Below are 11,091 nucleotides of genomic sequence, written 5' to 3'. Positions count from 1 at the left end.
AAAATGTAGAACTTATTGCAACGTGATAATAAATGTTAGTATAATGATTAAATTCATCATTTTTTTTGTACACTTTAATTTTTGGAACGAGTAATAGATTAGATATTGATTGTTGCACAACTAGAAAAGACTCCCTAAGTGCATTTTGGGAAAATGAAAAAAAAAATGGTAGAAGTGGGAAAATTTTCTTTAAAGCTCTGTAAAACTCTTTTGTAATCTTAACTCTTAAGAAAAAATTGATATCTGAAATTTTGTTAGGATTGGAGTGAATGGATTTGATCTATTTAGCTGGATTTGTGGTCGGCTGGTCCTCCAAATGGAAGAGAGAAAGAAAACAGAAAGAGAAAAGAACAGAGAAGGAAAATAGAGAAAGAGAAAGCAAATTGGGAAACATTCTTATTATTATCTTCTGTACGGCCTTTCCTCTAATACCCCTTGACAAATGCCTTCCCCTCTAACCTGTGTCTGGTACCCTTCCAACTAACCCTTACTCCAACTAAACCCAATTCCTAACTAACTTCTAACTAATTGAGTTGCCACCCTGTTATAGCTTGCACATTACAATACCAGCAATTACAAACCACACTATACAATGCTAATCGACTACTGGTTCAGGACTCAAATTGCCATCTGCATCCACAGAAGGTAATGAAGGTACAACAGCCACATGCTTGCCCAACTTCTCTTTAAGACAAGAAACATGGAATGTAGGGTGGATTCTAGACTCTGGTGGTAGAGCCACCTGTAAGATACCTTGCCTGCAGAACTTGAAAAGGTCCATAATATCTAGGTGCCAGCTTGCCCAGATGCTTCTGCTTCATGGATTTCTGCTTGTAAGGCAGCAACCTGAAGTAGACCCAATCACCTACAACAAATTCCCTTTCAGTCCTGTGCTTATCAGCATTCACCTTCATCCTTTCCTGAGTTGCAACCAAATTTTGTTTCAACAAAGCCATAAGCTGCTGTTTAGTCCTCAATTGCACATCAACACTCTCAACTTTAGTGGTACCTGGAATATAATCCAGTAGCTTGGGAGGAGGGTAGCCAAATAAAGCCTCAAAAGGAGTTAACTTGGTAGAGGTATGAAAATTGGTATTGAACCAAAATTCAGCCAATGGTAGCCACTCCACCCAAGACTAAGGTCTATCAGTTGCAAATGCTCTCAAATAATGTTCTAGACTCTTGTTAACTACTTCAGTTTGTCCATCTGTCTGAGGGTGATAAGCTGAGGACATCACCAACTACACCCCTTGTAACCTCATCAACTCCTGCCAAAAATGAGAGGTGAACACAGGATCCCTATCACTTACAATTGTAGCTGGCATACCATGCAATTTTAATACATGTTGCAAATAGAGATTAGCCACCTTGGCAACTGTATAAGGGTGAGATAAGGGAACAAAATGGACAAACTTGGTAAGCCTATCCACTACCACTAGAACTACATCCTTGGATTGAGACTTAGGAAGGCCTTCAACAAAATCCATGCTAACATCAAGCCAAGGTTTGTTAGGTATAGGTAAGGGTTGTAACAGTCCAGCCACATGAAAAGTTTCATACTTAAGTCTTTGGCATACATCACATTCCCTAACATGCTTCTTCACATCAGATCTCAACCTAGGCCAATAAAAGTCTCTTTGCACCCTATGTAAGGTCTTGAGAAACCCTGAATGCCCCCCTAAAGGGCTGTCATGGACTTGCTGCAGTACAGCAGCCTTCAAAGCATCACAAGACCCAAGAAAAATCTTACCTTTATACAACAACAACCCATTCTGCACAGCATACCCTTTTGGAACCCCCTTTCCCAACTAAAAGGCGTGGAAAATATCTTGTACTTGCTGGTCAGAAGCATAATTGGCCTTAAGATCAGTCAACCAAGTTGGAGAGGAAAATGAAATCATGCACAAGACTCCTTTATGAACTTCTGACACGTCCACAGAATTACAATCATCAAAATCAACCTTCCTAGACAATGCATCAGCCACTAAATTGTCTTTTCCCTTCTTGTACTCAACAACAAAGACATAGCCTAGCAATTTAGCAAACCATTTCTGTTAGGCTGGTGTGCCAATTTTCTGCTCCAACAAGTACTTCAAACTTTGTTGGTCAGTTTTAACAATAAAAGGCCTGCCCACCAGATAAGCTCTCCACCTCTTGACAACAATAACTACAGCTAGCAGCTTTTTCTCATATGTTGACAAAGCCAAATTTTTACCTTTAAGGGCCTGACTGTGGTAAGCTATTGGCCTGCCATGTGCATTAGTACTGCACCAATCCCTCTTCCACACGCATCACACTCCACCACAAATGGATGATCAAAGTTTGGCAAAGCTAACACTGGAGGTTTAACCATAGCCTCTTTAAGTTGATGAAAAGCTAACTCAGCCTCATTAGACCAACAAAAAGAATCTTTTTTTAATAAGGTTGTCAAGGGAGCTGCAATTTGGCCATAACCCTTGACAAACTTCCTATAATACCCAATAAGCCCCAAAAACCCTCTCAAGGACTTAATATCCTTAGGAATAGGCCATTGCTGCATTGCAGCAACTTTCCTAGGGTCTGTATGAACCCCCTCAGCAGTAATAACATGCCCCAAATACTCTACCTCCTTACAAGCAAATATGCACTTTGACTTTTTAGCATACAACTTGTTAGTAGCTAAAATCTCCAAAACCTTCCTTAAATGGCTAACATGCTCAGCCAAGGATTTGCTATAGACTAATATGTCATCAAAGAACACTAATACAAATTGTCTAAGGAAAGGTTTGAATACTTGGTTCATCAATGATTGGAAGGTTGAGGGAGCATTGGTTAGACCAAATGGCATTACCAAAAACTCATAGTGGCCCTCATATGTTCTAAAAGTTGTTTTGGGTTTGTCTTCTTCCCTCATTCTGATTTGATAAATCCAGACCTTAAGTCCAACTTGGAGAAAATGACAGCTCCACTCAATTCATCCAACAACTCATCAATAACCGGGATTGGAAATTTATCCTTGACAGTTATATTATTAAGTGCTCTATAATCAATGCACATCCTCCATGATCCATCAGCTTTCCTTACTAACAAAACAGGAGAGGCAAAGGGGCTGCTGCTATTCCTAATTGATCCCACAGTCAACAATTCTTGCACAATCCTCTCAATCTCATTTTTCTGATAGAATGGATACCTATAGGGTCTTTGGCACACAGGTTGAGCCCCTTCTTTAAGAACAATGGGATGCTCATGACCCCTAAGAGGAGGTAACCCTGTAGGAGTCTCAAAAACATGCTCAAACTCTTGTAACAGTAAGTCCACTTCAGCAGGTAACCTATCCTCTGATACAATAGCTTCCACACTAGTAATCTGTAACAGCAGTCCCTTCTTCATAGATGCCTTGAAAAACTGCTTACAATCCACAATGGAAGAGCCCAAGGAAGGAGTTAACACTTGAAGCAGTACCTTATGATCCTCATAGCAGAAACCCATAGTCAAGAGTCTAAAATTCCATTGAATCTCACCTAAGGTGCTTAACCATTGGGTGCTCAAAACTGCATCACAGCCCCCCAATGCTAAAACATGGAATTGAATGCAAAACTTCACTCCCTAAATGCACACTGGCACATTACTACAAAAACCATGAGTCTTAACCACACTCCCATTGGCTACCTTAACTTCCAAAACCTTAGAAACATCTACCCTTAACTGCAACCCAGAAACCAAAGAAGCATCTACAAAATTATGGGTACTGCCAGTGTCTATTAGAATCACCAACCCATTCCCATTAACCTTACCCCTCACCTTCATAATACCAGGTGTAGGGGTTCTTGTGAGTGCATACAGGGTAATCTCCACCTCCTCTTCCTGACTAACAGCCTTAGTATCAACCTCACTTCCTACTTCATCCTCTAATTCAGTGATCTGTACCCCAGACTGCACCCCACAAGCTAAATCAATTCCCTCTAACAAAAACAGTTTAGCATTCTTACATTTGTGCCCAACCCCCCACTTCTCATCACAATTATAGTAAAGCCCCCTTTTTCTTCTTTCATCCATCTGAGCAGGGGTTAATCTCTTAATTGGTATGTTAGATTTAGATTCTATTACTACATTATTCTTTGGTAAGCCCAAGATAGAACCTTTACCCGTTTCTTGTTGAAATCTTGAACTCTTCTTGCAACTGAGCACATATTCCTCCTGAATCTTGGCCAACTCAAATGCTTCATTCAAGGTGTTTGGATTCAGCATCCTTACCGGAAGTCGGATTTCATCCTTCAAGCCACTGAGGAAGCAGCTAAGTTTGTGTAAGGGAGACAGACCCTTAATCCTGTTAGACACAGCTTCAAACTTTGCTTTGTACACTGCCACTGTTGAAGACTGTCTCAGCCTCGTTAACATTTCCATAGGATCATCATTAGTGGTTGACCCAAACCTCACATGTAAAGCTTGCACCAATGAATCCCAATCCGTGAATACACCTGCCTCTTTAGCTTCTTTGAACCAAATCAAAGCTTCCAATTCCATGTGGAACAAAGCAATTAGCAACTTCTCTGTAACTGGGGTTTGATAATAGCCAAAATATTGATTGGCTTTATAGACCCAACTGGCCGGATCATCACCTGAGAAGCGTGGGAAGTCCAATTTCACAGATCTTGCAAATGACAAAGTTGAAGAATTCTGATTCACTGGACCCGTTCTTTGAGGAGAATGTGAACTGCTATCCTGAGAACTCAGCTTCTGTAGAATGATATTGAGGTTTTGATTCATTTCATTCAAGGTTCTGGTGTGGATTCCTTGAATTTTCTGGATTTCTTCGATTTCTCTATTGTGATGGTCTGATGTGGTACGCAGCAACGCAAGGGCTTCATTCATCACGTTCATGGCGGCGACACGAGTTTCAGTCATGGTGACGCAGGAACAAGGCTCTGATACCAAATGTTAGGATTGGAGTGAATGGATTTGTGGTCGACTGGTCCTCCAAATGGAAGAGAGAAAGAAAACAGAAAGAGAAAAGAATAGAGAAGGAAAATAGAGAAAGAGAAAGCAAATTGGGAAACATTCTTCTTATTATTATCTTCTGTACAGCCTTTCCTTTAATACCCCTTGACAAATGCCTTCCCCTCTAACTCATGTCTGGTACCCTTCCAACTAACCCTTACTCCAACTAAACCCAATTCCTAACTAACTCCTAACTAATTGAGTTGCCACCTTGTTACAGTTTGCACATTACAATACCAGCAATTACAAACCACACTATACAATGCTAATGGACTAATACACGTGCACAATTGCTTATAGTCATGCTACAAAATATCCCATTCAATCATACCACAAAATATCCATAACAAATTTTTATGAAAAGTTCTACAATTTACATTCATGCTTGTAATTTGCCAAACGTTTAAAATGTTAAAAGAGTTTTTGTATATTAAAGTTCTATAACTAAAAAGTTATACTAATAAGTGCTTGTTTGGTATTGTTTTAAAAAACTAAGTTTTAATTTTGAACTTTTGCAAAATAAGGCTATAATTGAAAATCTTTTTAGTGTTTTGATTGTTTGATAAATTGCTTTGAATAGTGTTTTAAAACTAGATTTTTTTTTTTTTTTTTTTTATAAGATAGAAATTTTACTATAGAATAATTTAAGTGTATATGTGTAAAGCTTACTCCAGCTTTCGAGAGACTTGAATCCCAGTCCTTGTCCCCTCCACACCTCACAAGTACTTATACTTATGGAATGACCATTGCGCCAAGGGTGCGCGGTGGTAAAACTAGATCTATAAAATATATATAAATAGTGAATTGTATAGTTTTTTCTATGAAGTTTCAAATTTCAAATTTAACCTTAAAGCCGAAGTTGTCTATTTATGCTACTAGAGCTTTAAGGCTATTAAAATCATATTTATGGCAGTTTACTAATGGATTTTCCAAGTGACTAGACTGTGACAGGGCAGTAAATTACATGTTAGAAATTAAGGCTCTACATGATGAGAAGCATAGACTTTGCATAGTTTTTAAAATTACGTAGCTATCAATGTAAAGCAGCTTATAAATCTTATTCTACGGCATCTTCTGGGTTCGCTTACCTCATTCCAACCACGTCGAAAGAATTTATATTAACTTGTCAAATCAAACACCCAGGCAAGAAGGCCATGTTTTTTTTATTCTTTGAACGATACTGACGGACAGACAAAAATAAGATGCTTGAAATGAAAGGGCAAAATGAAGTAACCTGTCACATTACAAGTAAGGATTACAAGCATTATTATTCAATACAAATTTGCGTGGAAGTCATGCTGTTTTCCTTTTCTTTATTATTTTAATCAGATAGCAAGGCTACACACACACAAAATAAATAATAAATAAATAAAAATTGCAACATTTTTCTCGGATGAATCGGTAAATTTTTACTGGTTTTTATTTGAGTTATCACTAATATAACTCTTTTACTTACCACTAACATTTTGCCACCTCCATTGGTATGTGTGAAATTTATTGTGTTTATAGATTTTCTCTTTAATCAAACAATATAAAGCCAGTGTGCCGTGCAAGACCAAATGGTAAGAATGGAAGCTCCGTAGTCTTCAAGGTAATGCCCCCAATGGCTAAAAAGGAACATCAATGATGTTAATCACGCGTGATGAATATATATTATTATGGGTCATGATCAATTAGCATAACTTTTTTCTTAATGTTACTCTATTTAATACTTTTTAAGTAGATTAATATTTTAAAAAATTGTACAGTTAGAATACACATTTTCTTTGTTTTTTAATATGCATGTCAAATTTTATGTTAATAGGGTATAATTTACTATTTGGTCCATGGTATCAATTATTTTATACATAATTTTAAGATACAAAATACTTGAAATTTAGATATTTTATGAATACAATAATTATATATCTCTAATTATCTTGAAATTTTACTAGTATGGAAGTTATAAGTTTGGATGAAAAAGATATAATCTAACAATGGATTTGTTAAAATATACATTTAAATTTCAATAAAAAATTATTGAGGAATTTAACAACATGAAAAAAAAAGAAAGAAAAAAAAAAGTGTAATGAAAAAAAAAGTGTAATTCAAAACCAGAGGATCCTCTCCCATGTATCATGCAAATCTTTAGAAGACCTTATTAATTTTTATCAATTTGCCAAGCTTTATGATAAATATTTGAATCTGTTATATCCCATGCAAGCTTGTACCATTGGATGGTCCACCAAGCCTGTATTCTCATTTTCAAGAATTATTTTCTGATTTGTGGCATGGTAGAAACATGCATTTTTTTTTTTTAATTACTAAAAGAAAAACAAAATGAAATGTCAAATCTATAGTTTCTTTTATTAAATTAATTTCTTTTTTTGTAGATGAAACTTTGTTTGTTCTAAATTAAGCACAAATGCAAGCAAAAAAGGTTGTACACTTTGCACTAATCCAAAGCTAGAGAGTAAAGATAGAAGAGAAGCTAGGGAGGGCGAAAAGAGCAATTTATGCGCTGAGGAATATACCGTAAATCGAATAGATCAATGTTCATCAGTGGGATATGTATGGAATATATCATGGTTGGTTGTATACGAAAAATCAACTAAGCTGCCTTTTTGGTTTTTGTTATGTTATGTTTCCAATTCTGGATTCTATGGCTGGCGCCTTCAGGTTGATGAGGATGCTGTTTTTGGGTATCTTTGCTTTTCCACCTCCTAAAAGTTGTCAATCGTCACTATAAAAGTGAACACAAATCTATAAATAATGAAAATTTTTAAAATAAATTTTGCTAGACTTGTTATTAGCTGTGGAATATAAACTAATCACCAATATAATGCATGATATTTCCCAAGTGTATGAGACATTACTGGCCAAAGGAAAAAAAATTGTTATTGACTTGTATGTGCTACTACTTTTATGCCCAAAACACCTTGTGATGTGATTTATGCCACCATACGAATACACATTTGACATATGAGCTATATAGCAAAAGAACATTCAAAGGTATGGTTTATATAAATGAAGCTTTAATAAAATAAAAAATAAAATAAAAAAATAAAATAAAAAAGTAACTAAAGCGAATAAAACATTCACACTTAACAATAAAGATAAGTTTCAGTTAGTTTAATTATTAAAATTTATTATCATCGGCTAAAAGATTTAGAATTGACTACATATGTAAATAATTAATTACTATCTTAACTTAATAATAAGATCAATCATCATAGAATAAACGCCATAAATTAAAATTCTATCATATCTTATAAGTGGCAAAACATATTGTGATGTAAATCTGTTCTCAAAAAAATGTATAAACAAGCACGAGTCACGCACCAAAACGAAGTACTAATTTCACATGCTGAAATACTTACATGATACATTCTACAAGGTGGGTCCCAACTTGAGACGTGCTTCACTTCTATTGATCAGAGCAGAGATTTTGTAATTTTGGACCTTCAACAAGTCCTAGGGAGTAGAGAACTTTTTTTTTTTTTTGGGTGGGTATGGGAAAATGTTTGTGTGGTTGGGTGAGGGGAGGGGGTGCTTATATTAAGGTTGCGTTTGGTTGAATGTAAAATATTTTCAGGTGAAAATATTTTTGGGAAAGGAAAATATTTTCAAGTGTTTGGTTGCATTCCAAAAAATGTTTTGGAAAATATTTTCTAGTGTTTGGTTGTGTTCTGAAAATGCTATTTTTCTACTAGTTTCTCACATTTTCTCAACCATTTTCTTAGCTTCCAAACAAATTTCATGATAGAAAATTTCAATATATAAACTTAAAACAAACAAAAATCAAAACAAAACCAAACAAAAATCAGAACAAAACATTTGTTAACACCAAAATCTCGGTCAAACAGAGAGAAGGAGGAAGAGAGAGTGATCGATAAGTGAGGGAAAGGGAGAGGTAGATCGAGAAAGAGAGAGATTGGGCATGGGTGGTTCATGTGGATCGGAGCTCATGGATGTGGATTGGAGCTCATGGAGGAGGGATCAGAGCTCTTGGATGTGGATCGATCTCGCCGGTGCTGGGGTGCTGGTGTGCGATCTCTGTGGTGCTTGGATGAACAGAGCACTCACCGTCGCATGGAGGGGATGAGGACAGCGATCTGACCAGCGTGATCGTGGGTTTGACGGCGCGATCTCTCTCTCTCTCTCTGTTTGCGCGTCTATGAGTCCTTCTTTCTCTCCCTCTTTCTCTCTTTGCGCGTCTCCAGAAATGGTTTGAAGTGAAAATAACAACGGAAAATATTTTACACCCCGTTGCCCTTATTTTACAGTCAATATTGAAAACATTTTCAGTAACAACCAAACACCCACTTTTATGGAAAAGCATTTCTGAAAGTGGTTTGAAGCCAAAACAAACACACCCTAAATAGAACGTCATTTCCTTTTGGAATCAAAATAAAAGGTCATTTAAACAATATTACAAAAGCTAATAACTTTTTATTATACTAAATTAATATCTTGAAAAATCCTATAATAGATTACGTATTCTTTATGTTCTTAATATGTATGTTAGTTTGCCAAATACCTTATAACTCAATTGATATTTTATAATATTTTCAATAATGATATCTAGTGGTCTAGGGATTAAATCCCCTTCTCCCAACTATCACATTATCAAAAAAATAAAATAAAAATTATGCCAAATTTCATGTCAATCGAACATGTCATAGATGATATAGTTTAGATGTCTAATCATCTTAAAATTTTGCAAGAATTGAGTTTATGAAGAAAATTTTATTCAACAGTAGACTTTGTCAAAATTCTTGTGCAATGAAAAAGATATTGAATAGTGTAACATTGTTTAAACTTTAAACTGTTACAATAGGTATATCTTGAACTTAACTCTAAAATATATATTGAATTATTGTTTATGATTAGTGTACAGACCAGAAAAATAAGTAGTCTAGGCCCACCTAGAGTAGTGGGTCATGCCTTTCAACCCTGGCCCAAATCAATAGAATTTGTAAGAGGAGGGAACGAAAAACAACAAAGGGCTTTACCTGAGGACAACAATTAGGAAAAATAAGGTTTATATTAAGGAACAAATGGCTATCTAGCTCTCCACAAGTTCTCCTGAGGAGACTAAGTCTGCATCAAAAGTAATACTGTTCACTCTCTTTTCTCAATGTTCTTCCTTCTGATTTCTTTTATCTTTTTCCCTTTTCTTTTCCAATGCTCTTCCCTTTTCTTATATACCTTTACCTCCATCACATCTCCACCATCTATTTCTACCTAACCTCCCTCATTTTTTTACTCTTGTTACCTTTCACATTTGAAGAAGATGGCGGAAGGAGTCTACTTAGTTGTGGCTTACACTATTCAGGTCACTTCCTCATTAATGCGATTGATAAAGCTGTTGTCTACCATTTAATGCGGATGCAACAGGCTGTACCAAGCCAGAAGCTTCCCTACTGCCCACTGACTTCCGCTCCCTTCAGATCCTAGCTCCCACTTAGAATACCACAGAGTACCATGATTCATTTCTTCTCCTCCTCAGGTGGCTTCCTTCCTTGAGCCCGTGGCTTGCGGCATTTCCACGTCAATGTTGCGACCTTTCAACTTCATCCTCGGTTCTCGGGCCAATGCTGCGACCCTTCAACTTCATCCTTGGTCCTCAGGTACCCACAATTAGTGACATATCCGTTTGTAGACTTATATACTAAAATTTGTAGCAATCCTAGCATTACTTAAATTTTTTCTATAATCTTTTTCATAAAGTTGATATGTTGTGATTGGTGCTGAATTAATATGACGGTTCTAATCATAACTTGTCATATTTACAATTATGTAAGAATTGGTAAAAATATTTGTATACTTAGCATTTCTCTTTACACCTTGGTTACTCTCCTCTTATTATTATCATTGCCTAAAACAAAACAATATTATTTGTTATTCAGGTCATTCTATAGATTCTCAAAAAAAGAAAAAAAAGAAAAAGAAAAAAAAGGTCATTCTCTAGGTTTTTTTTACCAGTGTCATACTGACCTAATCTTAATTTAGTTAATTGTTGGTTTGAACTATTAAAAATTGCAAAACTAAAATATAGTTCCTTAAGTGTAGTGCATTATGTTTTCTAATTAAAGTCAAATACATGGTAATATAAACAATATTATTTTTTCA

The sequence above is a fragment of the Quercus robur genome, chromosome 12, assembly GCF_932294415.1.
Source record: "Quercus robur chromosome 12, dhQueRobu3.1, whole genome shotgun sequence".
Classification (NCBI taxonomy): domain Eukaryota; kingdom Viridiplantae; phylum Streptophyta; class Magnoliopsida; order Fagales; family Fagaceae; genus Quercus; species Quercus robur.
The sequence above is the reverse complement of the archived record's forward strand: the minus strand, read 5'-3'. Positions refer to the sequence as shown.